We start from the raw sequence: 26843 nt of genomic DNA, 5'->3' as shown, positions 1-26843 counted from the left end.
CCTTTTATCACATATATTATTTTAAGGGACAGCTGAAGCTCTTGCACGATTAGGAGATCAGCCGGTATACAAAAGACAAGTATGAAATAAACTTGTAAAGATACAACTGAGTTTTCAGATTTAAATTTTTATTTATTTTTTTAAGACTTAAATTTTAAAAATTTACACTGGGAATTGCATCATTTTGTGCTCCCACCTCCAGCTGTAAGCCCCTGGGAACTCAAGATAATTTTCCTAAAGACTCAAACGATGATCAGTTCTGCAGATACAAAGTGCATCATTCCAATTGGCCAAACACAGCACCTAACCATGAGGGATTCTGGAATGAAAAAGGCAGAGTCCCTGCCCTAAACCAGCTACCATCTGCCAGGGAGGAATGATTCTCGAAAGCATGTGTGCGTCCAGGGTGTGAGGGGACAATCAGATCAAGACCAATTCTTAGTCTAACCCAGCTCAGCTGTCCCAATGGCCAGCCCCCAAAGGCAGCCAGGACTGCAAGAAAAGGTGCACTGACGCCCTCTAAGACCCAGAAGAGCCAGTGATTTTACACTTCTAAGTTCACCCCTGCTTCCCCGCCTCCACCCTGCTGCTTCCCAAAGTGGGAAACCAACATTCAAGTCTGAGCGAAATAGACAGCTGGCCTCACACTCTGAAAAGCCAGCACCTGTGGGCACTGTCTGCGCCTTTGGGCTCCTTTCTTCCCACGTGGCCTAGTCTTTCCACCCTAGTGGGGACTTATTGGAAAGCCTCCACCCCTCTCAAACATCTGGCTTAAAACTCAGCATTCAAAAACTAAGATCATGGTATCCAGTCCCATCGCTTCATGGCAAATAGATGGGGAAAAAATGAAAACAGTGGCAGAATTTATTTTCTTGGGCTCCTAAATCATTGCGGATGGTGACTATAGCCATGAAGTTTAAAGACCCTGGCTCCTTGGAAGAAAAGCTATGACAAGCCTAGAGAGCGTTTTAAAAAGCAGAGATACCACTTTGCAGACAAAAGTCCCTATAGTCAAAGCTATGGTTTTTCCAGTAGTCGTCTAAGGATATGAGAGTTTGACCATAAAGAAGGCTGAGCACCAAAGAATTGATGCTTTTGAACTGTAGTGTTAGAGAAGACTCTTGAGAGTCCCTTGGACAGCAAGGAAATCAATCCAGTCAATCCTAAAGGAAATCAACCCTGAATATTCCTTGGAAGGACCGATGTTGAAGCTGAAGCTCCAATACTTTGGCCACCTGATGTAAAGTCCTAACTCACTGGAAAAGAACATGATGCTGGGAAAGATGGAGGATATGACGAAGGAGAAGGGGGCTACACAGGGGAGATGGTTGGATGACATCACTGACCCAGTGGACATGAATTTGAATAAACTCAGGGAGACAGGGAAGGACAGGGAAGCCTGGCGTCGTGCCTCAGTACATGCGGTCATAAAGACTGGGGCATGACTTAGGGACTGAACAACAAAGGCCCCTCTGAGTACTACTTCTCTAGTGAACCTCCCGCTGTGGTCTCCTAACGTTTTAGATAAGGTAACTGCCTGAGGTTGCAAGAATAACCGACTGGAACTGAAGAAAACTGTTCAAGTTGCGGCTCCGCCTCCAACAGCTGCAAGTTCAGACAAGTCCTTTAACTTGATCCCTAATTCCAGTTGCTCAGCTTCCCCATCTGTTAAATGGCCCAAGTGTCAGACTAAGTGCTTTTGAATGTTCAAAACAAAACTCACCTTACCCAAAGGCTCTTCCTGCTGACCGCCAGATGTTTACTCTGCTGCCTGAGAGAAGCCTCCAGAGAAGCGGTCCCTCCCCTCCCCTGCTACTCCTCTCACCTCCACCCCTGTCCTTGTACCTACAAGTCCTGTCGTCTCAGGACACGGTGTTCAGTGACCCCCGACCAGGCTGTTGACCACATCCATCTCTCCTGCTATCTATTATTCCCCACTCAGAACCAGTCTTTCTTCTATCCGATCCATTCCCCAAAGTGCTGCGTGGTGCTTTAGTCCCTAAATCGTGTCCGACTCGTGCAATCCCATGGACTGTAGACTGCCAGGCTCCTCTGTCCACGGGATTCTCCAGGCAGGAATACTGGAGTGGGTTGCCATTTCCTTCTCCAGAGGATCTTCCCAACCCAAGAATCAAACCCAGGTCTCCTGCATTGCAGGCAGATTCTTTACCGACTGAGCTATGAGGGAAGCCCCTTAATTACTGGGGAAGCCCCTTCATTAATGAAGTTAAAGACGCTCAGTCTGACTTTTTGCGAAGTCTGACTCTCTGCGAGAGTCCATGCCAGAATACTGGAGTGGGTAGCCTTTCCCTTCTCTAGGGGATCTTCCCAACCCAGGGATTGAACCCAGGTCTCCCCCACTGCAGGCAGATTCTTTACCGACTGAGCTATGAGGGAAGCCCCTTAATTACTGGGGAAGCCCCTTAATTAGTGAAGTTAAAGACGCTCAGTCTGACTTTTGGCGAAGTCTGACTCTTTGCGACAGTCCATGCCAGAATACTGGAGTGGGTAGCCTTTCCCTTCTCTAGGGGATCTTCCCAACCCAGGGATTGAACCCAGGTCTCCCCCACTGCAGGCAGATTCTTTACCAGATGAGCCCCTAGCGCTCTAACAGCTATCTAAACACAGAGTAATCCCATCGCTCCTCTGAAATGCCTTGGGAGTAAAGAGCGAGCCTCCCGCCCCAGAGCCCCCTTGCTGCCCGCCCTTCCCCGGCGGGGAGGGGAGGGTGTTTGCATGGCCGGCTCCCCGGTGGGGCTACACTCACCGCAGCCCTCAGGGCGCGGCTCTAACACCCGGGCTACCCCGTCCCCACCTCCCCGGTGTAACTCGCACCTGAGCTCCAGCAGCCCGTCTCCTGGTCTCTCCGCGTGCCACCGGGGCGAGAGGCCCACCGCGCAGTCCGCGCGCACAGAGGCTTCGAGGACGCGGGGCGGCGGGGGTCGCTGAGGAAGTGGCGGCGTCCCCGGCGCGCGGGAAGCCGCCGAAACCGACCTGCCCACAGCCACGGAGTGGAACCACAGGCACACCCGCCATCTCGCACGCGGTTGTGCAGCTCCAGAGCAGCGGCCCCGGGAGACGCCCGCCCGCCCCCGCCCTCACGGCGCTCCGCCTCAGGCAGCCTTCCCTCGGCCGCGCGGGGCAGCTCCCGGGCCGGCTCCACGGGCTTCTCGCAGAACACGGCGCGGGCTCCGGGCGGAGAGCTTAGGCCGGGCCTCTGCGAGGGTCGGCGGCGCACAGGGGGCGTGTGAGCGGCCAGCACCTGCCCGCGCCTGGGGGCGGGGTTGTGTGGGCGGCGAGCCGGGCGGGCGCCTGCGCGGGTAGGGGGGCGGTGGGGAGAGGTGCGGCCGGGGAGCGCGGGCTGGCGTCGGGGGTTGTGAGAGCGGGAGCGCAGTCCGGCGCACTGAGGTGATGGCGGCGCGTGAGCGCCGAGCCGGGCCGTTGGGGAGCGAGGAGAGGGGTGCGTGTGAGCGGGGAGCGTGAGCCGCTGAGCCGAGAGCGTGTGAGCGGGGAGCCAGTTCGTTGGGGAGCGGGGAGAGGGGTGCGTGAGAGCGGGGAGCGTGAGTCGAGAGCGTGTGAGCGGGGAGCGGAGCCGTTGGGGAGCGGGGAGAGGGGTGCGTGTGAGCGGGGAGCCGGGCCGGCACCTCAGGGGGCGTGTGAGCCCTGTTGGTGGGAAAGGCGCGCCGGCGCCCGTGGGCCCTGTGAACCGGGCACGGGGCCCTGTCAGTGGGAGAGGCGCGCCGGCGCCCCGGGGCCCTATGAGCCGGTAGGGTGGGCAGTCACCCTCTGGCGTGAGGGGCGAGCAGCTGGCAGTCGAACCCGGGCCCCCTCCGCGTGGGGCCGGCGAGGCGCCCGGAGAAAGCTGTGAGACACCAGCAGTGGGCTTGGCCAGTGCCTGCGTCCCGCCGCCACCGGGCTCCTAATTGTTTTTAATTTGAGGGTAATGACAATATCCTGATTTTTCTACCCTACGCTTTGGGTTCTGAAGTGACGTTTATCTAAAAATTGCTGCATTATTCCAGTTCAGTCTATAGCCAAATGTTTGTGTCTCTTCCTTCTGTTCTCCCCTCGATTTTTACTGGAGTACAGTTGATTTACAATATTGTGTTAGTGTCAGGTGTGCAGCAGAGTGAATCAGTTACGTGTATAAATCAGCTCTTTTTAAAAGCATATTTTTCCGTATGGGCTCTTACAGAGTGTTGAGTTCCCTGTGCTGTATAGTTGGTCCTCATTAGTTATCTATTTCCTACACAATAGTGTGTAGTATGTATGTGTCAGTCTCAGTCTCCCAACCAAATGTATGTTTCTTTGGTACATGTGCAGGTGTAAAACTGCTAGAGAGCGTCAGAGAGCAACAGGCTGAATTGTGTTTTTTTTTTTTTTTTTTATACCACTTTGGCCTTGAGAAGAGAGTTCTTGAAACTTGAAAGTATTACTGCGTTTGAATTGTCAAGTTGATCTGCAAGGAACATTTCAAGAGACGCAAAAGTATGGGGGATAGTGATAAATCTGTGGGCTTATGACAACAGCAGTTTGCTTTAATGATGTTTTAACAAGGGCTTCCCTGATCCCTCAGTTGGTAAAGCATCCGCCTGCAGTGCAGGAGACCCCGGTTCGATTCCCGGGTCGGGAAGATCTGGAGAAGGGAAAGGCTACCCACTCCAGTATTCTGGCCTGGAGAGTTCCATGGACTGTATAGGGCATGGGGTGGCAAAGAGTCAGAGACAACTGAGCGACTTTCAGTTTTACGCTAATAATACAAAGCATTTTGTATGTGCAGAGTACCTTTATGGCAGCCATACTTGAAGTAACAGAAAGTAAGGGTGCCCTGTTTGAAGGTGGCACCAATGGAAGGAGATAGGAAGGGCCTGCTCTCTTCGTTGCAGGCGGCTGCTGCCTGGTGATCCAGCACCGTGCCTGAAGTCAGCATCCTGGTTCTGACACTTAGCAGCTGTGGGATCTTGGCAAAACCTGTCTTACCTGGATTAAACGTGGGCAGTTTTTAAAAGTAGGATGTTTTCTTAGAAAGGGTTTAGGAAATCTTCATGCAACTCAGTGTTAATTTTAACAATATCTCTGAGAGCCTTCCACAGAAGTATGTGGATCGTTTATCTGGAGCTGCTGGTCAAAGAGGAAAAGAAGACATTAAATGGACAAGTAGAAGGTAAGAACTGGGTTTGATAGAAAGATCATTTGACAGAACGTTGAATTAAAATGGAACTGCTGACGTATTCTAATAGCCAAAGCAAATCACCTGTCGGATGCATAGTGAGGAAAAAGTCGAGGAGGGATATAGTGTATCTTATCAGGTGTCAGCCACAGATTAAATTGAGAATGCCATTTAAGGAGCTAAATTATGAGTTCCTGGACTTCCTTGGAGGTCTGGTCCAATGGTTAAGACTGTGCAATTAAGACTCTGATGCAGGGGGTGCAGTTTCGATCCCTGGTCAGTGTGATCCATGGCCGAAAGAAAAAAATTACTAGTTGTGTTTCAAGATACTCTACAACCTCAGGAAGGTTGAGAAATAAGAGGAAAGAGGGAATGAAGGATGAGAGAGGCATAGGGTTCAGAGAGGAAATGAAGGAAAAGGAAGCAAGGGTCTATGGGGAAAGGTGGCAAGAAATAAGTTAGGTCTTTAGAAAAAGGGAGAGTATTTGACATGGGCGATGAATTTGAAGTGAACTTGTCCAAGAGAAACAGCAGAGTTTTCCTTGTCTTATTGTTTTTCTGGCTGTTAGAAGGCATTCCGGATTGAGGGCCCTGGGCACGCAGAGCTGTGTGTTAGCCTCTGTGCAGGAACATGGGCATAGGCGCTCAGCTGTAAATGTGTGCAAATTGATGTCATATGAGATGATGCCTCTTCATAGGATGGTGTCACCTAGGCCAAAACAAAAGAACTGGAAGGAAGGAGAGAGCAGGGGCCATGATGGGGAGATCAAGGAACCTACAGCCAGCTACAGTGTCCACTGGAAGTTTCCAGCTTCTAATGCAGTTTCAGTTTGGAGGGAAGTGTCTCCAAAGTGAGGGTAGAGTGAAGGTATGTTGCTGCTGCTGCTAAGTCGCATCTGTCATGTCCGACTCTGGCCGACCCCATAGACAGCAGCCCACCAGCCTTCTCCATCCATGGGGTTTCCCAGGCAAGAGTACTGGAGTGGGTTGCCATTGCCTTCTCCTGAGGGTAAGTTGAGGCTAAGATTTTAGAAGAATAAATTAAGTTGAGGTCATGTAGAAGCAGACTCAGTGTAGACCAGAGTTTCTCACATTTGAATTAGTTGCCTGGGGACCTTGTGGGAAGTGTACTTGCTGAGCAGGAGGTCTGAGATTCTGTGTTTCTAACAGGCTTTCTGAGTAGCAAGGGTGAAGTCTTGCCTTTAGAGAAATCTGGAAGAGGAGCATCGGATAGTGGAGGACAGAACAGGATCAAGAAAAAGCATTATTTTGTTTTTCTTTCTGAGCGTGTTTATAGCCAGAGGGAAGCAAACGGTTGCAGTAGCAATTACAGGTGTAAGATACCATTGCTAAGCAGAGAGGGAAAAAGAAGTGGTGGAGATGATCCATAGAAGGAATGTAAAGGGGGAAGAATTCAGACCACAGATCCAGAGATTACCCTTTGGAAAGGAGAGATTCTAGTGACAGGAGGAAGGGAGGAAAGTAAGTCCTTAGGGAGGTGAGTTTGGAGTTGATGAGGACACTTGAGAGAATTCCTTCTACATGGCTCCAGTGTATTTCCACTGAAAAGAGAAAAGATCATTGTTGCTCCAAAGAATACTGGGGGTAGGGGAGAAGGGTGGTGGTGCTAGAAGTAGGGGAAACCCCAGCCCCTCTAAGTAACTCTCATGCATCAGAGGTATATGTTGTATTGGTATTTGTTACTTGAAGTAGACTAATTTGAATATGGAAAGCATTGACTTTTTTTTTTTTTTAAGATAGCTGATTTTTTGGCAGTTGTTTCACAGAAATCCTCTGAAGCATTAGCATGATATCCAAACCAAACTAAGTTTTGAAACAAAACAGATTAATAGGGTTCATCCCCTAAATGCTAGAAGTATTATTTTCAATAAAGACTACACTGATTTTGAAACATGCAAGATTTGTAATATCTAATAATTCTGTGGCAATTAAATTATTCATAAAGTTCTTATGGAATACAGAATAGGGATCAAACAGATTGAGTGAATCAATGTAGGTAATACTAGAAAAGTAAAAAGTAGAAAAAATGAGACTAGTTAGTATCTCTTCATGAAGAGACGCTTACAGTGAGTGATGTGTAAGATACAATAAGCTGTGAAGCAGTAGTGAGTTTGAGGGGAGAAGACAACGTGGAAGTAATTCTCTGAAATAAGAGTTTGTAGAAGGTCGTCAGAGTTGTATTCGTCCTCACATTCTAATAAATGGAGACTTTGTTTTCATATTTTTCAGTTTTGGATTCTACTGGTTTGAGCCTCAGTAATGAGACTTGTCAAAGAGCCAGGCATTTGCAAGTTGATGATCAGTGTCTGTTGATTTCACAATCAATGACCAAAAATCAGTCAGCATCCACAGAATTGGGACAGATGACCTTGTTAGGTAGTTAGAATAGGAAAAAGGAGTCCAGAATGGCAGTGGCTAAAAGACAAGGAAGGGTAGAGCCCGCAAAGATAGAACAAAGGAAGGTCCGAGGACCGGAGTGAGGACCTCAGGTAGAAAAAAACAGCACTCCTGGCTAGCCCAGTTTACATGGGGCAAGTCCAGGGGGAGGAAAAAAACATATAAAAAGAGGGGCCAAAGGGCCGGGGGTTTCTCTCCCATGCATGTGCGCTCTGCCTCTCTCCCTCTCTCTCTTTCTCTCTTCTCTTTGCATCTTTTGGGTCAGCATGTCCTCACAACTCATGGATGTATTTTCCAAATAAAACTGAGCTGTAACATGGAGCTGTAACACTACCTGAGAGCTGTGACGCCGAGGGCTTTAACGTCCGTCGCTTCAAATGTTTGCTGTGACAAGACAGAACCGAGGAAATTACACACTCCCCTCACAACCTTAATAGATAAAGAAAAGGTGAATATGGGAGTGGTGTTTCTGGCAGGGACTTACACGCTCTATCAGCTGTCCAAGTCTCAGCTGCCAGAAAACAGAGAAAGCAAACAAGGTAGTGAAGAAGCCCAGAGCTTTCAGCCCCGGGCCACCAGGGCACTGACGTTTCCAAAATTAGATATTGTGGCAAAATCTACCGTGTGCTGACTCCTTTTATGCCACCTATAGCCAAACGGTATTTCTTAGAAAGGTGTTTGCATTCTTCCTCTTACCACAGTAAGACCATCATACATGACAAAGAGAGTTAGGAGAAAGTAAATTCGTTTAGGCTAGTATGTAGCATACCTGATAGTGGTAGCAGGTTTATATTTAGAATTTTGCATCTAGTTGGGAGACCTAGGTAGACATTTAGAGGTTGCCTTCTCAAAATGTGGCTTCCTAGCTATATTTTTACATAGCTCTGAATTCATAAGTATTCGTTATAAATTATATTCGGTATGACTGCAAGAGCACCTCTGAAGCCAAATGCTAATGTATTTCTTGTGTTTTCTATGACTTTATATATTTTAGAATTGGCTTTCCTAGTGATAATGGGAGTCATGGGAGAACGCACTGGTCATAGCAAACACCCTCTTCCAACAACACAAGAGAAGACTCTACACATGGACATCACCAGATGGTCAACACCGAAATCAGACTGATTATATTCTTTGCAGCCAAAGATGGAAAAGCTCTATAGAGTCAGCAAAAACAAGACAGGGAGCTGACTTTGGCTCAGACTATGAACTCCTTATTGCCAAATTCAGACTTAAATTGAAGAAAGTAGGGAAAACCACTAGACCATTCAGGTATGACCTAAATCAAATCCCTTATGATTAAACAGTGGAAGTGAGAGATAGATTTAAGGGCCTAGATCTGATGATACAGTGCCTGATGAAATATGGATGGAGGTTCATGACATTGTACAGGAGACAGGGATCCAGACCATCCCATGGAAAAGAAATGCAAAAAAGCAAAATGGCTGTCTGGGGAGGCCTTACAAATAGCTGTGAGAAGAAGAGACATAAAAAGCAAAGGAGAAGAGGAAAGATATAAGCCTCTCAATGCAGAGTTCCAAAGAATAGCAAGAAGAGATAAAGCCTTCCTCAGCGATCAGTGTAAAGAAATAGAGGCAAACAACAGAATGGGAAAGACTAGAGATCTCTTCAAGAAAATTAGAGATACCAAGGGAACATTTCATGCAAAGATGGGCTCGATAAAGGACAGAAATGGTATGGACTGAACAGAAGCAGAAGATATTAAGAAGAGGTGGCGAGAATATACAGAAGAACTGTACAAAAAAGATCTTCACAACCCAGATAATCACGATGGTATGATCACTTACCTAGAGCCAGACATCCTGGAATGTGAAGTCAAGTGGGTCTTAGAATGCATCACTACGAACAAAGCTAGTGGAGGTGATGGAATTCCAGTTGAGCTATTTCAGATCGTTGAAGATGATGCTGTGAAAGTGCTTCACTCAGTATGCTAGCAAATTTGGAAAACTCAGCAGTGGCCACATGACCGGAAGAGGTCAGTTTTCATTCCAATCCCAAAGAAAGGCAATGCCAAAGAATGCTCAAACTACTGCACAATTGCACTCATCTCACACGCTAGTAGAGTAATGCTCAAAATTCTCCAAACCAGGCTTCAGCAATACGTCAACCGTGAACTTCCAGATGTTCAAGCTAGATTTAGAAAAGGCAGAGGAACCAGAGATCAAATTACCAGCATCCACTGGATCATGGAAAAAGGAAGAGAGTTCCAGAAAAAACATCTATTTCTGCTTTATTGACTATGCCAAAGCCTTTGACTGTGTGGATCACAGCAAACTGTGGAAAATTCTGAAAGTGATGGGAATATGAGACCACCTAACCTGCCTCTTGACAAACCTATATGCAGGTCAGGAAGCAACAGTTAGAACTGGACATGGAACAACAGACTGGTTCCAAATAGGAAAAGGAGTATGTCAAGGCTGTATATTGTCACCCTGTTTATTTACCTTTTATGCAGAGTAAATCATGAGAAACTCTGGGCTGGAAGAAGCACAAGCTGGAATCAAGATTGCTGGGAGAAATGTCAATAACCTCAGATAGGCAGATGGCACCACCCTTATGGCAGAAAGTGAAGCAGAACTAAAAAGCCTCTTGATGAAAGTGAAAGAGGAGAGTGAAAAAGTTGGCTTAAAGCTCAACATTCAGAAAACGAAGATCATGGCATCTGGTCCCATCACTTCATGGGAAATAGATGGAGAAATAGTGGAAACAGTGTCAGACTTTATTTTTTGGGCTCCAAAATCACTGCAGATGGTGACTGCAGCCATGAAATTAAAAGACGCTTACTTCTTGGAAGGAAAGTAATGACCAACCTAGATAGCATATTGAAAAGGAGAGACATTACTTTGCCAACAAAGGTCTGTCTAGTCAAGGCTATGGTTTTTCCAGTGTTCATGTATGGATGTGAGAGTTGGACTGGGAAGAAAGCTGAGCGCTCAAGAATTGATGCTTTTGAACGGTGGTGTTGGAGAAGACTCTTGAGAATCCCTTGGACTGCAAGGAGATCCAACCAGTCCATTCTGAAGGAGATCAACCCTGGGATATCTTTGGAAGGAATGATGCTAAAGCTGAAACTCCAGTACTTTGGCCAGCTCATGCGAAGAGTTGACTCATTGGAAAAGACTCTAATGCTGGGAGGGATTGTGGGCAGGAGGAGAAGGGGACGACAGAGGATGAGATGGCTGGATGTCATCACTGACTCGATGAACTTGAGTCTGAGTGAACTCTGGGAGTTGTTGATGGACAGGGAGGCCTGGCGTGCTACAATTCATGGGGTCACAAAGAGTCGGACACGACTGAGCGACCAAACTGAACTGACCACATTTTATTTATCCGTTCATCATCTGATGGACCTTTGGGGTTGTTTCTACTTTTTGGCTAATGTCAGTAATGTTGCTGTGAACATTTATGTCTAAGTTTAGGTGTGAACATATTTTTTCATTTTTTTGGGGAATACAGTTATGAATAGAATTGCTGTATTACACAGCAAGTCTGTTTAACCTTTTGAGGACCTGCCATACTGTTTTCCAGCATGGCTGCATCCTTTTATATTTTTATCCAAAGTATGTAAAATGTTCCCATTTCTATACATTCCTGTCAACACTAGTCATTACCTGTCTCTGAGTATAGCCATCCTAGCAAGTATGAAGTGGCATCTCATGGTGTTTTATTTCTCTCTCTGAGGAGAGGACAATGAAGATTGAGTTCTAGATTAGTAACTACTCAAAGCTACCCATCTCTCTTAGAATTTCAGTAAATTGAGATGAGGTCAGACGTCTGATTTTGGTAATTAAACTCTTTCTAGTTATTTCTTATAGTTCAGATCATATGTCTCATTGTTTACTAGTCTTCATTGTTTTCAAACTTGAGCAGAAATTCTAAGGAGTCACACCTGCCTATTTGTAAGAAATTGTAATTGAAGGGAACCCTGAAAAATACTTCTTCCTGAATAGTTCTTAAGTCTTTCTTCTAATTATATTCTTCTTCTCATCAACATTGTCATTAAAAATCTCACCCTTTATTATATTCCAGTTTATAGGAGACCAGTTTCTACCTGCATTTAAGTTATGTTTCTTTATTTTCTCTTTTTCAAAAATCCATTTTTCTGTTTTTTCCTAATCAGCTTTAAGTTTAGTGGCTTCAATAAACAACATTGGTTTCATTCAAAATCTACACTTAGGAAAAGGTGGCCAGGCGGCTGGCTTCTCGTCCCCTCGGCTTCAGGTGGGGCAGCTCGAGGGCTGGGGGCTGGAATCGGGTGAAGGTGTGTTCATTCCCATGTCTGATAGTTGGTATCTGTGGTTGGCTGGACTTTGGTGAAGGCAGACAAGTAAAACACCTACCCTGAACACCTAGGCTGTGTTTGCAGCCTGGGCTTACTCACAACATGGAGCCTGGTTCCCAGGTTGAGAGCCAGGCAGAAGCTCTGCTGCCTTGTCTAACCTCGCTTTGCAGTTCACACAGCATCACTTTCATCATCTTCTGTTCAATAGGATCAAGTCACTTATACGTGGCCTATATTGTACCTTTTTTTTTTTTTTTTACAGAATACAGTTTATAAAACTAATGGGTACACTTAAAAACTAGCACAGTTACTCACTGGCCACAATTTTTTATATTCCTTCCAATGAAAAATACCCTTTTCCCCACCCATTCCCTCAGAAGTCTCACTTGTTAACAGTGTCAGGCCCAGGCTCAAGTAGAGGTCTTACCATCTTCATCAGGTGCAGATGGCACATGGGGATGAGGTTTCTGGGTATGATTTCTAGAGTGTGACCCTGTGAGCACAACCCTCTCAGTACTAAGACTTGAGAACTAAAGGGACAAGTTATCTGCCACCCACACCCCCACTATTCTGCTGAATGACTTGGCTCTCCTGTTCAGAAACGGGAAACGGGAGGCCCCGTAGTCCATAGCAGCTCTGAGGTCCAGTTTGGTGCTGCCAGCTCTGTGATGAGGACTTGGTCCTGCCCATGGGAGTGCTTCTCTTTTGCTCTACCCTCTGAGCTCTGTGTGCTGTCCTTGGGCTTCTTGTGAATCTTTGTAGGATGATGCCTTTAAAATTTTTATGCCCTTAAAATCTTTAAAGGAATTTGAGGCACCACCTTAAGTCTTTCCAGGGTCTTAATGGAGGGTTTTACAGTCTACAGGCTTTGCCTTTAGACCATGTTTTCCTGGCAGCACCCTAGATTTGATCTTAGCCCAGAAGCTGTTTCTCTTTTAGCATCATGTGACCACTGGACATGTGGAGATGCTGTAAAGGAGGTAACAGATATTGAACCCAAATATAATTGAGCCTAGTTCCTTTATATTTAATAGTCCCCCCCACTTTTTTTTTTTGATAGGTTATCCCTCTCGTTGATGTTACTCTCAGCTGGTTCGTAGCAAGAGTCTCCTTTCCCCTGTGTTTCAGTGTTGTTTTCTTCTCTTGCCTAGAACCTGTCACCAGCAGACTCTTTAAGGGCCATCAAGATTCAGTTTACAATGTCATGAAGCCCTTTGGGTTTTCATTTCTTTCTCTGCATCCATTCAGATCTCACCTACCTCCAGGTTGAAAGGCATTCTCACATCTTTTAGTTCTTTTTTAATGGCATTTTTAATATCAGTATCTGTGCCAGGTATTTATTGCCATCAAATCGTGTAATAAACCATGTCAAAGCCTAGTGGCTCAAAACAGCATTTACTTTGTTCACAAATTTGTGTTGGGGCAAGGCTCAGTGAGTGAGGCCAGCATGTTTCTTTTCCAGTCAGCATCAGCTGGGATGTCGTGAAGGTGGGGACCAGAGTCATCTGAAGATTAGTTCATGCACATGTCTGGCAGTTGGAGCTGGCTTTTGGATGGGACATTAGTTGGGGGCGGTCAGTGAGGACACTTGACAAGGTGCTCAGTATGTGGTCTCGGCTTCTTCGCAGTGTAGTGACTGATGGTAAGGGTGGGCTTTCCCACAGAGCAAAAATCAGTTTTCCCAGACTCTGTCCAGTAGAAATCAGTTACTGAGGGTAGCACATATTTAAGGGGAGGGAATTTCAGAGAAAAGTGTGAAAGAATTTGTAGACAGTTTCAATACCACCACCTCCACTCACCTTGACTCATTCTGTCTAAAGGAAAGTTCTTTTCCAACTTGGTGTCACTGAAATTCCCCGCAAATTTTGTTTGTTGTTTTGTTTGGTATGTTCTGTTCTGTGAAAAGTAACAAATGGTTACAAAAATGAGGCATTTGTTGTTGTTCAGAAAAATGTATGGATCATCTCACTAAGCTATTAGGAGATGGGATTTCTTTAACCTTTTGAATTATTTTTCTTTGGAATGCAGTTCAAATTAGCAAAAACTATTTAGTTCAGAAAAAGACTTATGGGATTAGAAGCCATATTTACAAGATTTATCAATGAGAGTCTTATTTTCACAATCTTCTTTTGGGAAGAGTTTATTAACTCAGCCCTAGATAACGCAATACAGTATCCCTCAAACTTCTTTAAAACATGGGGCATTAAGATGGGGGGAAGGAGTAAGAGACATTCTACTAAGAGGTGACTTGTAGTCATTTTATGGAGACAAAATAGAAAAGAGTGTAAAATCAAGTGCAAATGTTGTGTGACAAAGATGAGGACAGTGAAGAATATATTTTGTGACTCTTGGTGATTTGAACTTCTTTCTTGATTCTCTGAGTAATCCCTGGTCCTACATTCTACAATACAGATACCGTCGTATCTGTTTGATCCTGGGTTTGAGTTAAGCTGTGCTCAGTCCACTTGCCTCGTTACCAAACAGTATTGTTTTATTCTTGCAGATTGAGGATCTTACAGCAGAGCTGGAAGCTACATCTTCAAAATGCCTGCACCTGGATGCAAAAAATCAAGTTCTTCGAGAGGAGTTATTATCTATGAAAGGAATGCAAAAGAAGTGTGAAAAACTAGAGAATAATAAAAAGAAGTTGGAGCAAGAAGTAGTGAACCTCAGAAGTCATATAGAAATGAAGATGATCAAACACAGTCAAGTAGCAGAATAAACAGGAGATTGAAGAAAGGGTGAGACAGGATCTCGTGGAGAAATTAAAGGAAGTCAACCTATTCTTGCAGGTTAATTTGTTCATCTGTTATGTGCTTGAATTCACCTCATTGTAAATTACGGTTTGGATCTATACACCTTATGTGTTTCCTCTACTTCCCTTAGAGCAGTTGGTTTGGTAGTTTTCTGGAAGGAAGAGGGCACTTGTTTCTGCCTTTAAGTATTTCCATTTCCATCACAGTTATCACCAAATTGATCTATCAGAATGATTCTCACTAGAGAGTCCTTTCATTTATGAGACCAATTGGTATAAAACAAGACTACTAGGTGGAAAAGAAAATATTGTGGTTTAGAACTGGTACCATCCTCTTGAATTATTTTTAAGTTGTCTTGTTCATTTTTTAAAATTTTAAGTTGATCCTCTTGTTCTTTAAATTATCAGATTATATAAGCACCACTATAACAATAATTCCACTTTAATTTTATAATTCATATTTAATTCACATTGACGATAATTGTTTTAAACTTCTGTTTTTTTTTTGTTTGTTTATTTTTTTTTTACCTTTAAAATTGCTTTCTGAATCACTGACTCAAAACTAAAGGGAGCAAATATCATTTTCCAGGTTAATGATTATTTTTAAAATGTTAACTTTTTAAATTTGCCTTAGATACAAGCAGCATCTCAGGAGAACTTAGCGCACTTACAAGAGAAGAATAATGCTTCCATAAGAAGTCAGATGGAACTCAGAATTAAAGACTTGGAATCTGAACTCTCCAAGGCGAAAATTTTGCAAGAAGATTCTCATAAAGCAGAGTTGGAAAAATATAAGCAACTACCTAGTAGAACTAGAAGTTCGAAAGTCATTGGAAGGTAAACTAGACAAGTAAGTCAAAACACAGAATCACAGAAAGAAAATTTAGCTCGTTAATTTGTCTCTAAAGCCTAATTTTTATAGAGCACAGTTCATGAGATGAGTAGGAAGTGAAAGCTAACTAGATGGTCACTGCTAGAGGGCGCCCTGAGACAAACTATTGATACTGTGTCCTTTTAAGGTTTTCTACACTGCATAAACGCATGCTGTGAAATTGGGGGCAATTAACACAGGGGTGAAAGGCAGGATAATTCACAGAGTGGCTAGAAATAGTATGGTGACCTGACTGAGGAGGGGTGTGGAGGATGGAAAGGGCAGATGGCACCTCCAGTGCCTAGTCCAGGTTTTCCCACTGTCTGAAAGCAGAGCACTCCTAGGAAGCCTTTCATAAGCCAAAGCAGCATAAAGCAAAGAAGCAGGCACCCGAGGGCACGTTCTGCTAGTTGAAGCCTAAAATGAATATGCACAAGTGAAGCACAGGTGCTCCCAGATAGGCTTCAGGGTTGTGGTGACTTGACACTGAGATGTGGGATGTGGCTTCCAGGGAAGGAGCTCAGTTGGGCCAGTCTCCGTACTTGGGGAGCGTGATGCCTCTCACTGTAAAACGTACAGTGAACCTTTTTATATGAAATCAAAAAGTCTCTTCAAAAAAAAAATTTTTGTTTTTGATTATCAAAAACAGATGCTGATGTAGGCCTTTCCTAGAAGTGAAGAAACATAAAGTGAACTTTGGAAAAGCAGGGGATACTTGTAATTGTTCCTGGGGCTGTTTCAGCTCTTTTCAATCACCCATTGGTGACTTTGTTGTCCTCCCCTCTAGATTGTGACTCTAGATGATTCCTCAGAGCCAAAAGCTTGATTTCTCCGAGGTCATGAGTGAAACGTGTATACAAGGGTGGTGAAAGCAAATGCTTGAATGTGGCTTTGTGGGATGGGGTGTTTCTTCATCCCTGAAAAGTAGGAAGTCAATAAACACCTGGAGTAACATGAAACTTGGGCCTTGGAATACGGAATGAAGCAGGGCAAAGACTAATAGAGTTTTGCCAAGAAAATGCACTGGTCATAACAAACACCCTCTTCCAACAACACAAGAGAAGACTCTACACATGGACATCACCAGATGGTCAACACCGAAATCAGATTGATTATATTCTTTGCAGCCAAAGATGGAGAAGCTCTATACAGTCAGCACAAAAAAGACCAGGAGCTGACTTTGGCTCAGACCATGAACTCCTTATTGCCAAATTCAGACTTAAATTGAAGAAAGTAGGGAAAACCACTAGACCATTCAGGTATGACCTAAATCAAATCCCTTATGATTATACAGTGGAAGTGAGAAATAGATTTAAGGGCCTAGATCTGATAGAGTGCCTGATGAACTATGGAATGAGGTTCGTGACATTGTACAGGAGACAGGGATGAAGACAATCCCCATGGAAAAGAAATGCAAAAAAGCAAAATGGCCGTCTGGGGAGGCCTTACAAATAGCTGTGAAAAGAAGAGACGTGAAAAGCAAAAGAGAAAAGGAAACATATAAGCATCTGAATGCAGAGTTCCAAAGAATAGCAAGAAGAGATAAGAAAGCCTTCCTCAGCGATCAATGCAAAGAAATAGAGGCAAACAACAGAATGGGAAAGACTAGAGATCTCTTGAAGAAAATCCGAGATACCAAATGAACATTTCATGCAAAGATGGGCTCGATAAAGGACAGAAATGGTATGCACCTAACAGAAGCAGAAGATATTAAGAAGAGATGGCAAGAATACACAGAAGAACTGTACAAAAAAGATCTTCATGACCCAGATAACCACAAAGGTGTGATCACTTATCTAGAGCCAGACCTCCTGGAATGTGAAGTCATGGCCTTAGGAAGCATCTCTACGAACAAAGCTAGTGGAGGTGATGAAATTCCGGTTGAGCTATTTCAAATCCTTAAAGATGATGCTATTACAGTGCTGCACTCAATATGTCAGCAAATTTGGAAAACTCAGCAGTGGCCACAGGACTGGAAAAGGTCCGTTTTCATTCCAATCCCAAAGAAAGGCAATGCCAAAGCATGTTCGAACTACCACACAATTGCACTCATCTCACGCGCTAGCAAAGTAATGCTCAAAATTCTCCAGGCCAGGTTTCAACAATATGTGAACCTTGAACTTCCAAATGTTCAAGCTGGATTTAAAAAAAGCAGAGGAATTAGAGATCAAATTGCCAACATTCAGTGGATCATCAAAAAAGCAAGAGAGTTCCAGAAAAACATCTGCTTCTGCTTTATTGACTACACCAAAGCATTTGACTCTGTGGATCACAACAAACTCTGGAAAATTCTTAAAGAGATGGGAATACCAGATCACCTGACCTGCATCCAAGAAATCTGTATGCAGGTCAAGAAACAATAACTGGACATGGAACAACAGACTGGTTCCAAATCAGGAAAGGAGTATGTCAAGGCTGTTTATTGTCACCCTGCTTATTTAACTTATATGCAGAGTACATCATGCTAATGCTGGGTTGGTTGAAGCACAAGCTGGAATCAAGATTGCTGGGAAAATATCAATCATATCAGATATGCATATGACACTGCCCTTATGGCAGAAAGTGAGGAAAAACTAAAGAGCATCTTGATGAAAGTGAAAGAGAAGAGTGAAAAAGTTGGCTTAAAACTCAACATTCAGTAAACTAAGATAGCATCTGGTCCCATCACTTCACTGCAAATAGATGGAGAAACGATGGAAACAGTAAGAGACTTTATCTTTTTGGGCTCCAAAATCTCGGCAGATGGTGACTGCAGCCATGAAATTAAAAGATGCTTGCTCCTTGGAAGAAAATATATGACCAACTGCGACAGCATATTAGAAAGCAGAGACATTAGTTTGCCGACAAAGGTCTGGTCAAAGCTATGGTTTTTCCAGTGGTCATGTATGTATGTGAGAGTTGGACTGAAAAGAAAGGTGAGCACTGAAGTATTGATGTTTTGAACTGTGGTGTTGGAGAATACTCTTGAGAGTTCCTTGGACTGCAAAGAGATCCAACAATTCAATCCTAAAGGAAATCAGTCCTGAATATACATTGGAAGAACTGATGCTGAAGCTGAAACTCCAATATTTTGGCCATCTGATTTGAAGAACCGACTAATTTGGAAAGACCCTGATGCTAGGAAAGATTGAAGGTGTGAGGAAAAGGGGATGACAGAGATGGGATTGCTAGATAGCATCACTGACTCGGTGGACATGAGTTTGAATAAGTTCTGGGAGTTGGTGATGGACAGGGAAGCCTGGCGTGCGGCAGTCCATGGGGTCGCAGAGAGTCAGACACGGCTGAGCTACTGAACTGAACCGACTGATATCAACCCCCAGTTGTAGTCACCCCTTACAGTCACATTTCTTTGCGAACCTCTGCATGTTATTGTTTTGTTGCTCAGTCGTGTCCAATTCTTTGTGACCCCATGGACTGCAACTCGCCTTGCTTCCCTGTCCTTCACCATCTCCCAGAGTTTGCTCAAACTCATGTCCATTGAATCAAACATGCCATCTAATCATCTCATCTTCTGTCACCCCCTTCTCTCCGGTCCTCAGTCTTTCGCAGCATCAGGGTCTTTTACAATAAGTTGATTCTTCGCATCAAGTGGCCAAAGTATTGGAGCTTCAGCATCAGTCTTTCCAATGAATGTTCAGGGTTGATGTCTTTTAAGATTGACTGGTTTGTTCTCCTTGCTGTCCAAGGGACTCTCAAGAGTCTTCTCCAGCACCACAGTTTGAAAGCATCAGTTCTTCAGCACTCAGCCTTCTTTATGGTCCAACTCGCACATGTGTACATGACTCCTGGAAAGCTTGAATATTTTGGAGATTAATCTGTCAGTTGCATCATTTGCAAATATTGTCCCCCATTCTGTGGGTTTTCTTCTCTCTTGTTTATGATATCCTGTGCTGTACAAAAGCTTGTAAGTTTAATGAGGTCCCATGTGTTTATTTTTGTTTTTATGTTCATTACTCTTAAGATGTGGGTCAAAAAAGATATTGCTATAATTTGTGGCAGAGGGTGTTCTGCCTATGTTCTCATTTAAGAGTTTTATAATGTCTATCCTTACATTTTGGTCTTTAATCCATTTTGAGTTTGTTTTTGTGGATGGTGTTAGGGAGTGTTCTGATTTCATTCTTATACATGTAGCTGTCCAGGTTTCTCAGCACTGCTTATTGAGGAGGCGGTCTTTTCTCCATTGTATAGTCCTGCTTCCTTTGATTACTATAGCTTGTAGTATACTCTGAAGTCAGGGAGCCTGGTCCTGTCACCTCCTGCTCTTCTTTCTCAAGATTGTTTTGGCTCTTCAGGGTGTTGTGTATTTCCATACACACTGTAAAATTTTTTGTTCTAGTTCTATGAGAAACACCATTGGTAATTTGATACAAACTGCATTGAATCTGTAGATTGCTTTGGGTAGTATAGTTATTTCGACAGCAGGAAACAGTTTATTCAAAGTGGTTCTAGGTATGTGGTGGCTGCCTTGAATTAAATCGGATTAAATCAGATTCATTAAATCAGATCTGATTTTCCCAGCCTGTGGCTCTTTGTGTCCCACAGAAGGAGCCAAATGACTGGCCAGAGCTCTGATGCACGGGCTCCTCTTTGGAAAACGTGAAATGTAATTCTAAAAGGCCAGCATCTTAAAGCATTCAGTGGTCTGTCTGTGACCTTTCCCTGTGCTTCATTTTAGTGTGGCGTGGGTCAAAATGAGAAGCAGACAGGAAAATGGTTGCCTGTCCTGTCATGTGGTAATATTGTGGAATATGGAAATGTGAGTCAAACACAGAGACAGCCCAGTCAAACAGCACCTAAACACAGAGGATGTGAGTGTGTACTTGGTCTTCTGAAAAAGATTATATAGTAAAGAATGGAAGTGATGAAACATACTTCACAAAAAAGGTAAAGAGAAAATATTTTAGAAAAAAACCTATAAAAAGAATAAAAAGTTGGAGATGAAAGAGAGAGGAGCGCTCAAGGGAGCATGAGACCAGGGAAGGGGATAAAAGTACTGACATGGGAGCTCCCAGAGGCAAGATCCTAGTCCTCTATTTCTTGCAGTTATAATAATTGAATTTCAGATGAATATCATAGTAGTGGACAAGAGAAAATACACCAGGTCATCTGAAACCAATGGAATTCTTTATTTCAAGGGACTCTATATAATTTTTATATATTATATTTTACATATATCTTACAGACTGCATTGTGTATGTGTGTGTGTGTGTGTGTGTATATATATATATATATATATATATATATATATATAGCTGCTGCTGCTAAGTCACTTCAGTCATGTCTGACTCTGTGCGACCCCATAGACAGCAGCCCACCAGCCTCCCCCATCCCTGGGATTCTCCAGGCAAGAACACTGGAGTGGGTTGCCATTTCCTTCCCCAAAGCATGAAAGTGAAGAGTGAAAGTGAAGTCGTTCAGTCGTGTCCGACTCTTGGTGACCCCATGGACTGCAGCCTACCAGGCTCCTCCATCCAAGGGATTTTCCAGGCAAGAGTACTGGAGTGGGGTGCCATCACCTTCTCCATATATCTATGTCTATATATATATATATATATATATATATATATATATATACACACATATATATATATACACACACACACACACACATATAAATGACAATGTCAGGTGCTAAATTTCAAATTTTCAGTGATACCAAAGAGAGTGTTGCAGGAATTTAGGAGGAAGTTGCGTGGCTATGCACTTCTGTGGTCGGGAGAGAAGGACAGCAGCTCTGGGAGGGGCTGGGACATGGCCTGGGCCCTGACTGATGGGGAGTGAACAGGATATTTGAGATGAATGAACAGAATTCGCTTCCTACGACAGTTGTTAAGCAAGGACATTATGAACATCCATAAATCTACATTAAAGATAGAGTGGAAAAACATGGCCAGAGATTAAAAGAATAATCTTGCTAACTACCTTCAGAGGAGTTACAATGGATGAGAAGCCAGAAGTTCCTGATTCAGAAACATCATCTCAGTGCTTTTTCAGTGTTCTGGTGCCAATAGTACCATTAAAAAAAAAGTTTAATAAGTTGATAAATGATAGGAAAGCTTGACATGACATTTATTATATATATATATAATATGTATATCATATTATGTATATATATCCTGCTTGATGCTTTAAAAAGTTAAAATTATCATAAGATACATGAAGGGTGTAGACAATTAGCATCTTAAGACCAGTATCAGGACTATTTGAAACCAAAAGAGGAAATTAGCCTAATTAAAAGTTACTTCTTGTTTAAGAAAGAGAGCTATATTCCTCAAGACTTATGCTTAGACATATTATTATTTTTAGCTATATTTTGCCTATCTAATTACATGAAAGACATTTTAATCTAGTCACTTTGTTTTCTTTACCCACCTCTTCTTCCCCAGCCCTCTTTCAAAGCATTAAAAACAAAATATTTAAGCTGATTTTGTCCAGGAATTTTCACCATGCATGTGGAGTATCCTGCTCGTGGCCTCCCTGTGTGGTGTTTATTCCCTGGTACTTTACTGGCAGGTTTCTCTGAACCTTAACGTTTAGAACCCATGACCTGAAGTGCTGAGAGATCTCCCCCTTCAGTTCAGTTGCTCGGCTGTGTCCAGCTCTTTGTGACCCCATGGACTGCAGCACGCCAGGCCTCCCTGTCCATCACCAACTCCTGGGGTTTACTCAAACTCATGTCCATTGAGTCTGTCATGCCATCCAACCATCTCATCCTCTGTCGTCCCCTTCTCCTCTCACCTTCAATCTTTCTCAGCATCAGGGTCTTTTCCCATGAGTCACTTCTTCACATCAGGTGGCCAAAGTATTGGAGTTTCAGCTTCACTATCAGTCCTTCCAACGAATATTCAGGACTGATTTCCTTTAGGACGGACTGGTTTGATCTCCTTGCAGTCCAAGGGACTCTCAAGAGTCTTCTCCAACACCACAGTTCAAAAGCATCAATTCTTCGGCGCTCAGCTTTCTTTATAGTCCAACTCTCACAACCACACATGCCTACTGGAAATACCATAGCTTTGACTAGACGGACCTTTGTTGGCAAAGTAATGTCTCTGCTTTTTAATAGGCTCTCTAGGTTGGTCATAACTTTTCTTCCAAGGAGCAAGTGTCTTTTGATTTCATGGATGCAGTCACCATCTGCAGTGATTAAGGGGCCCAAAAAAGTAAAGTCAGCCACTGTTTCCACTGTCTCCCCATCTATTTCCCATGAAGTGATGGCACCAGATGCCATGATCTTAGTTTTCTGAATGTTGAGTTTTAAGGCAACTTTTTCATTCTCCTCTTTTCAGTTTCCTCAAGAGGCTCTTTAGTTCTTTGCTTTCTGCCATAAGGGTGGTGTCATCTGCATAAATGAGGTTATTGATATTTCTCCCAGCAATCTTGATTCCCGCTTGTGCTTCATCCAACCCAACATTTCTCCTGATGTACTCTTCATATAAGTTAAATAATCAGGGTGACAATATACAGCCTTGACGTACTCTTTTCCCTGTAGGCAAAACATTTGATTTTTGCTCCCCATGTCTTCCCATAAAAGGGAGTTTCAGAGGATAATTTCCCAGGAAATCTCCAGCAGTTTTAAGACCAAAGACTGGTTTTGATGCCTTATTCATTCTGAGTTCTGTTCTCCTCGGTTAGCAGAGGCTTATAAAAATGCATTCGTTATTTTGCAGCTTCACAGGTGAGAGCAGAGGCTTCCCAAGGGCCAATCCAGTTCCATTTGAGGCCGGACCAGTCATCCATGTGGTTGGCCTCTGGTTCTCATCAGCTGTCTTGTTCTATGCAGAGTGAAGATGGTGTACAGAGTGAAGGTACAGGCAGAAACGCTTCACAGTTCCTGTGTTCCAAGAACAGAGATGCTCCGCCAGCTCACTCTTCAACCTTGTTCCCAGCAGGTATGATGGATTTGTTTGAGTTCTGAGCTGCTGTCAGAGTGGAGCGTCTGATTGGATCTCCATGCTAACCAAAATGTTCAGCACTGGTGCATCGCGTATTGACTGATTTCTAACTTGAAGTCCTGCGGTCTTCCTGGAGGAAAGGATAGCAGGGACTTGTTCTTGTGTATTGCCAGCGGTGGTGTCTTAGATCAAATGCCTGCGAAGTCCCAAAATGTGACCCAAGTCAGGTGACCCAGCCCTCTTTCCCATGTAGTGAACAGCGTCAGGGACGTCTCTCCCCAGCGGTGGTACTTGAACTGTGTATTCTCATCTTCATCATGATAATGTAGCAAACTCTTCGGGCTTGGCACTGAAAAGATGGACAATTCAAACCAGATGATTATAATCCACGTGGCTCTGGATGTAATAAAGACAGTCATATGATGAGACACAGTCTATTTCTTACACACCCATTCCACTCATATATGTTTGATTTTACTTGTACTCTGCATCTAATTACAGTCCTTTCTTGACTAGTCCCACATTGTCATGGACCGTGGGGCCCAGAAAGACAGCTAGGCAGGCGCCAAACTGACCCTCCACTGGTGGTTATTTGAGAGCTGATCATAAGGCTTCAAGTTCATGGCTGCAGTGGGTGCTGCCCCTACATCAGTAGCACAGAAACCTTCCTGTTGTACCAGAACGTCCATCTAAAAACGGGTAACATCAGTAGGAAGGCTGGGGCAGAGGGTAACACTGCCCCAGCAGGTTAACAGCCCTTGAAAACCAACCAATCTCAGGTCCCCTGGAAACTAGAGAGGCCTGTAGCTGTCATGAACAGGTCAGACCATGTATGAACTCACAGGAGACTCAGTCTGGCGCTCTGGGGATCAGAGCAGATGATTGTTTGATTGCAAATCTCTAAGAGGGGGAAATAAAAGGGAGCTTTTCCCAAATGTTTTTCAACTGGGATTCCATCTTCACTGGGAATCACTCACATTTCAATGTGCACAAATGCCCCCCCGCCTCCACTCCCGCACCAACCCAGTTTGGAGAATGCCAGCTGGAGAGGTCAGGGAATCTCCCACTGTCCAGGGTTGCCAGCTGTGCTGAGACTCAGCTCCCAGGTCGGTGGTTTGGCAGTCCAAAGGGGTAGCCTTCACAATTGGACCCCCACATGCTTGGCAGTATATGAATGCTTGCTAAGGTTACATCAATACATGGATTAAAACAAAAATTGAAGATCCACAGCCTGCCTATGCACCCTTTCCAAAGGCTACTCTGCCGAGAGCTGAGCAGCAGTGAGCGGTCCCAGGTGGGCGGAGGGGCTTGCTTCCTACAAAGACCTCTCCATAAAGGTGAGACCTGCCTCTCTCCCTCTGCTTACTATGATGAGTTTCTCCAGGGCCCACAGATCTTTTGAGTGCCAGACAAAATAGTGTTTATTGAGAGAGTGAAAGTCTGTTGATTTAGTATTAAATCTTTTTCCAACTCAGATGATTTCTTATACTTTGCTTTCATGAAATTTGAGGGAAGACCGAGTTGAGCTCTGTCAAAAGTTAGATCATTAAAAATCATTTTGATGATAGATCACCCTATCAGAGGGAGCTCGGTAACGGACATTACTATGATAAAGTTCCTTTCATTTTCATGAAAAATGTTTCATAGTGTGTACAATAACTGTAACAACAATAATTCTAAAATGAGATTAATGTTGGTGAGGATTGCCCTCTCTTTTAGGAAATAGATGCATCTTAATTTAGCAAGTCTGATGAAAACTGGTTTTTCCAATAACATTGTACTTTTTATATGTAATAATTATTTATGACATCCTGTTGTGATAAATCACATATTAATAGTACCTATCATGATAGTTCAGTCTAGAATTAGTTCTTTAATATCTAGAGCTACTTGGCCACAGGATTTAAACATTACCTTCAAATTAAAATGTACAAAATTAAATTCAAGTTATATACATACTTTTGCTGCAGATAAGTATAAGTGATCAATGAAAGGATTTTAGGCATAAAATGTATCACAGTAACATAAAATTATGTGAGAAAAATAGAGTGGAAATACAACTTTAAGGAGTAAATGAAATACCTTTTGCCACTAAAGATGAGCTTGTAGGTGTATGTTAAAATGAATGAAGGTGGATCTCCAATTGCTGTGGCATCAGATTGTCCTGGAAACAGTGAAGCAGTCATATTAGGATTTTACTTTTAAATGTTTCCTACTTCTGTTTCACCAGAGATTATATCCTTTGCAACTATTTAGATTGATGAAGAAATGTTTTAGATGTTAACTTAAACAGGTGTGAAATGTCATATAGTGTTTTGTTGTTGTTGTTGCTGCTGCTAAGTCGCTTCAGTCGTGTCCGACTCTGTGCGACCCCATAGACGGCAGCCACCAGGCTCCCCCGTCCCTGGGATTCTCCAGGCAAGAACACTGCAGTGGGTTGCCATTTCCTTCTCCAATGCATGAAAGTGAAAAAATAAAGTGAAGTCGCTCAGTCGTGTCCGACTCCTAGCGACCCCATGGACTGCAGCCCACCAGGCCCCTCCATCCATGGGATTTTCCAGGCAAGAGTACTGGAGTGGGTTGCCATTGCCTTAGTATTAATATGCATTTTGAAATATGCACAAATGAATAATTTGAAAAGACATATAGTTTAAAGTATTATTTTAAGGGGTAACCAAGCAGGAAATTGAAAGTCTCTATATCCAACAATACATAATAAAAATGAAAAAACAGGGGTCCAGAAATGGCTCCATTTGGTCTGGTTCAGGCTCTTTCCACACTTCCTCCCCCTGCCCTCCCTCTAGGGCAGGATCCAGGTCTAACAGGTCCTCAGCTCCAACTTAATGTCCCACATTACCACTGCTCTCCTCCTCCCATGTGTGGCACTCATTTCTTTCACACTTAATGACAATCATGTTGACTTGGCCCTGGGACCACCTCATGGAACTATCCAGGCCGTCATCGTCCCCTGGCCCACGCCCCCTTCCTCACTCTTGCCTCAAATCCCAGAAACTCTCAGACAATAGAAAGCCCAAGTTTAGGCCAGGCCCTAAGCCCTTGTCCATCTATCATCATCTGAACGATTGCTTTTAACTTGTGCATTTGCAGTTTTCAAAGTGCCTCCCTCTTTATACTTCCTCTTTTCTTCTTTACCACAACCTGCTGTGATAGATGAAGGTAGAAGATGGATGGATGGATAGGTAAGTGGGTAGAAAGAAGAAACTGGAGCTCAGAGGATTTAAATGGTTTGCCTGTGATGACACAGCAAGAAATGATGGCGTATTTGGAACCAGGTCACCTGTCTTCAGACTCTTCGCCTTATGCAGGACACCACTTAACCCAAGTCCAAGGTCAAAGAAAACCAACTGGAATCTTTCGAGCCTGGGGTGGCCCACTCAAACCTTACTGATCATGTAACCCTGGAGATAGTGGTG

At 43.7% G+C, this 26843-nt stretch overlaps 1 long non-coding RNA gene across 7 annotated transcripts; it reads left to right on the top strand.

Annotated features, from left to right (window-relative positions):
• Window positions 1-3485: 3485 nt before the first annotated feature.
• LOC123464908 lies at window positions 3486-23835 on the top strand. Of its 7 annotated transcripts, none has more exons than XR_006640006.1 (6): window positions 3486-3502; window positions 4410-4488; window positions 4887-5164; window positions 14395-14683; window positions 15281-15496; window positions 23298-23835. It is a non-coding gene; the product is annotated as an uncharacterized LOC123464908 (long non-coding RNA). The 7 variants fall into 7 exon arrangements; XR_006640011.1 differs by having other exon boundaries at window positions 3488-3502; window positions 5084-5164; XR_006640005.1 differs by lacking the exon at window positions 3486-3502 and adding an exon at window positions 3587-3940.
• The last annotated feature ends 3008 nt before the right edge of the window (window positions 23836-26843 follow it).

The sequence above is a fragment of the Bubalus bubalis genome, chromosome 14 (genome assembly GCF_019923935.1).
Source record: "Bubalus bubalis isolate 160015118507 breed Murrah chromosome 14, NDDB_SH_1, whole genome shotgun sequence".
Lineage (NCBI taxonomy): Eukaryota > Metazoa > Chordata > Mammalia > Artiodactyla > Bovidae > Bubalus > Bubalus bubalis.
The sequence above is the reverse complement of the archived record's forward strand: the minus strand, read 5'-3'. Positions and strand labels throughout refer to the sequence as shown.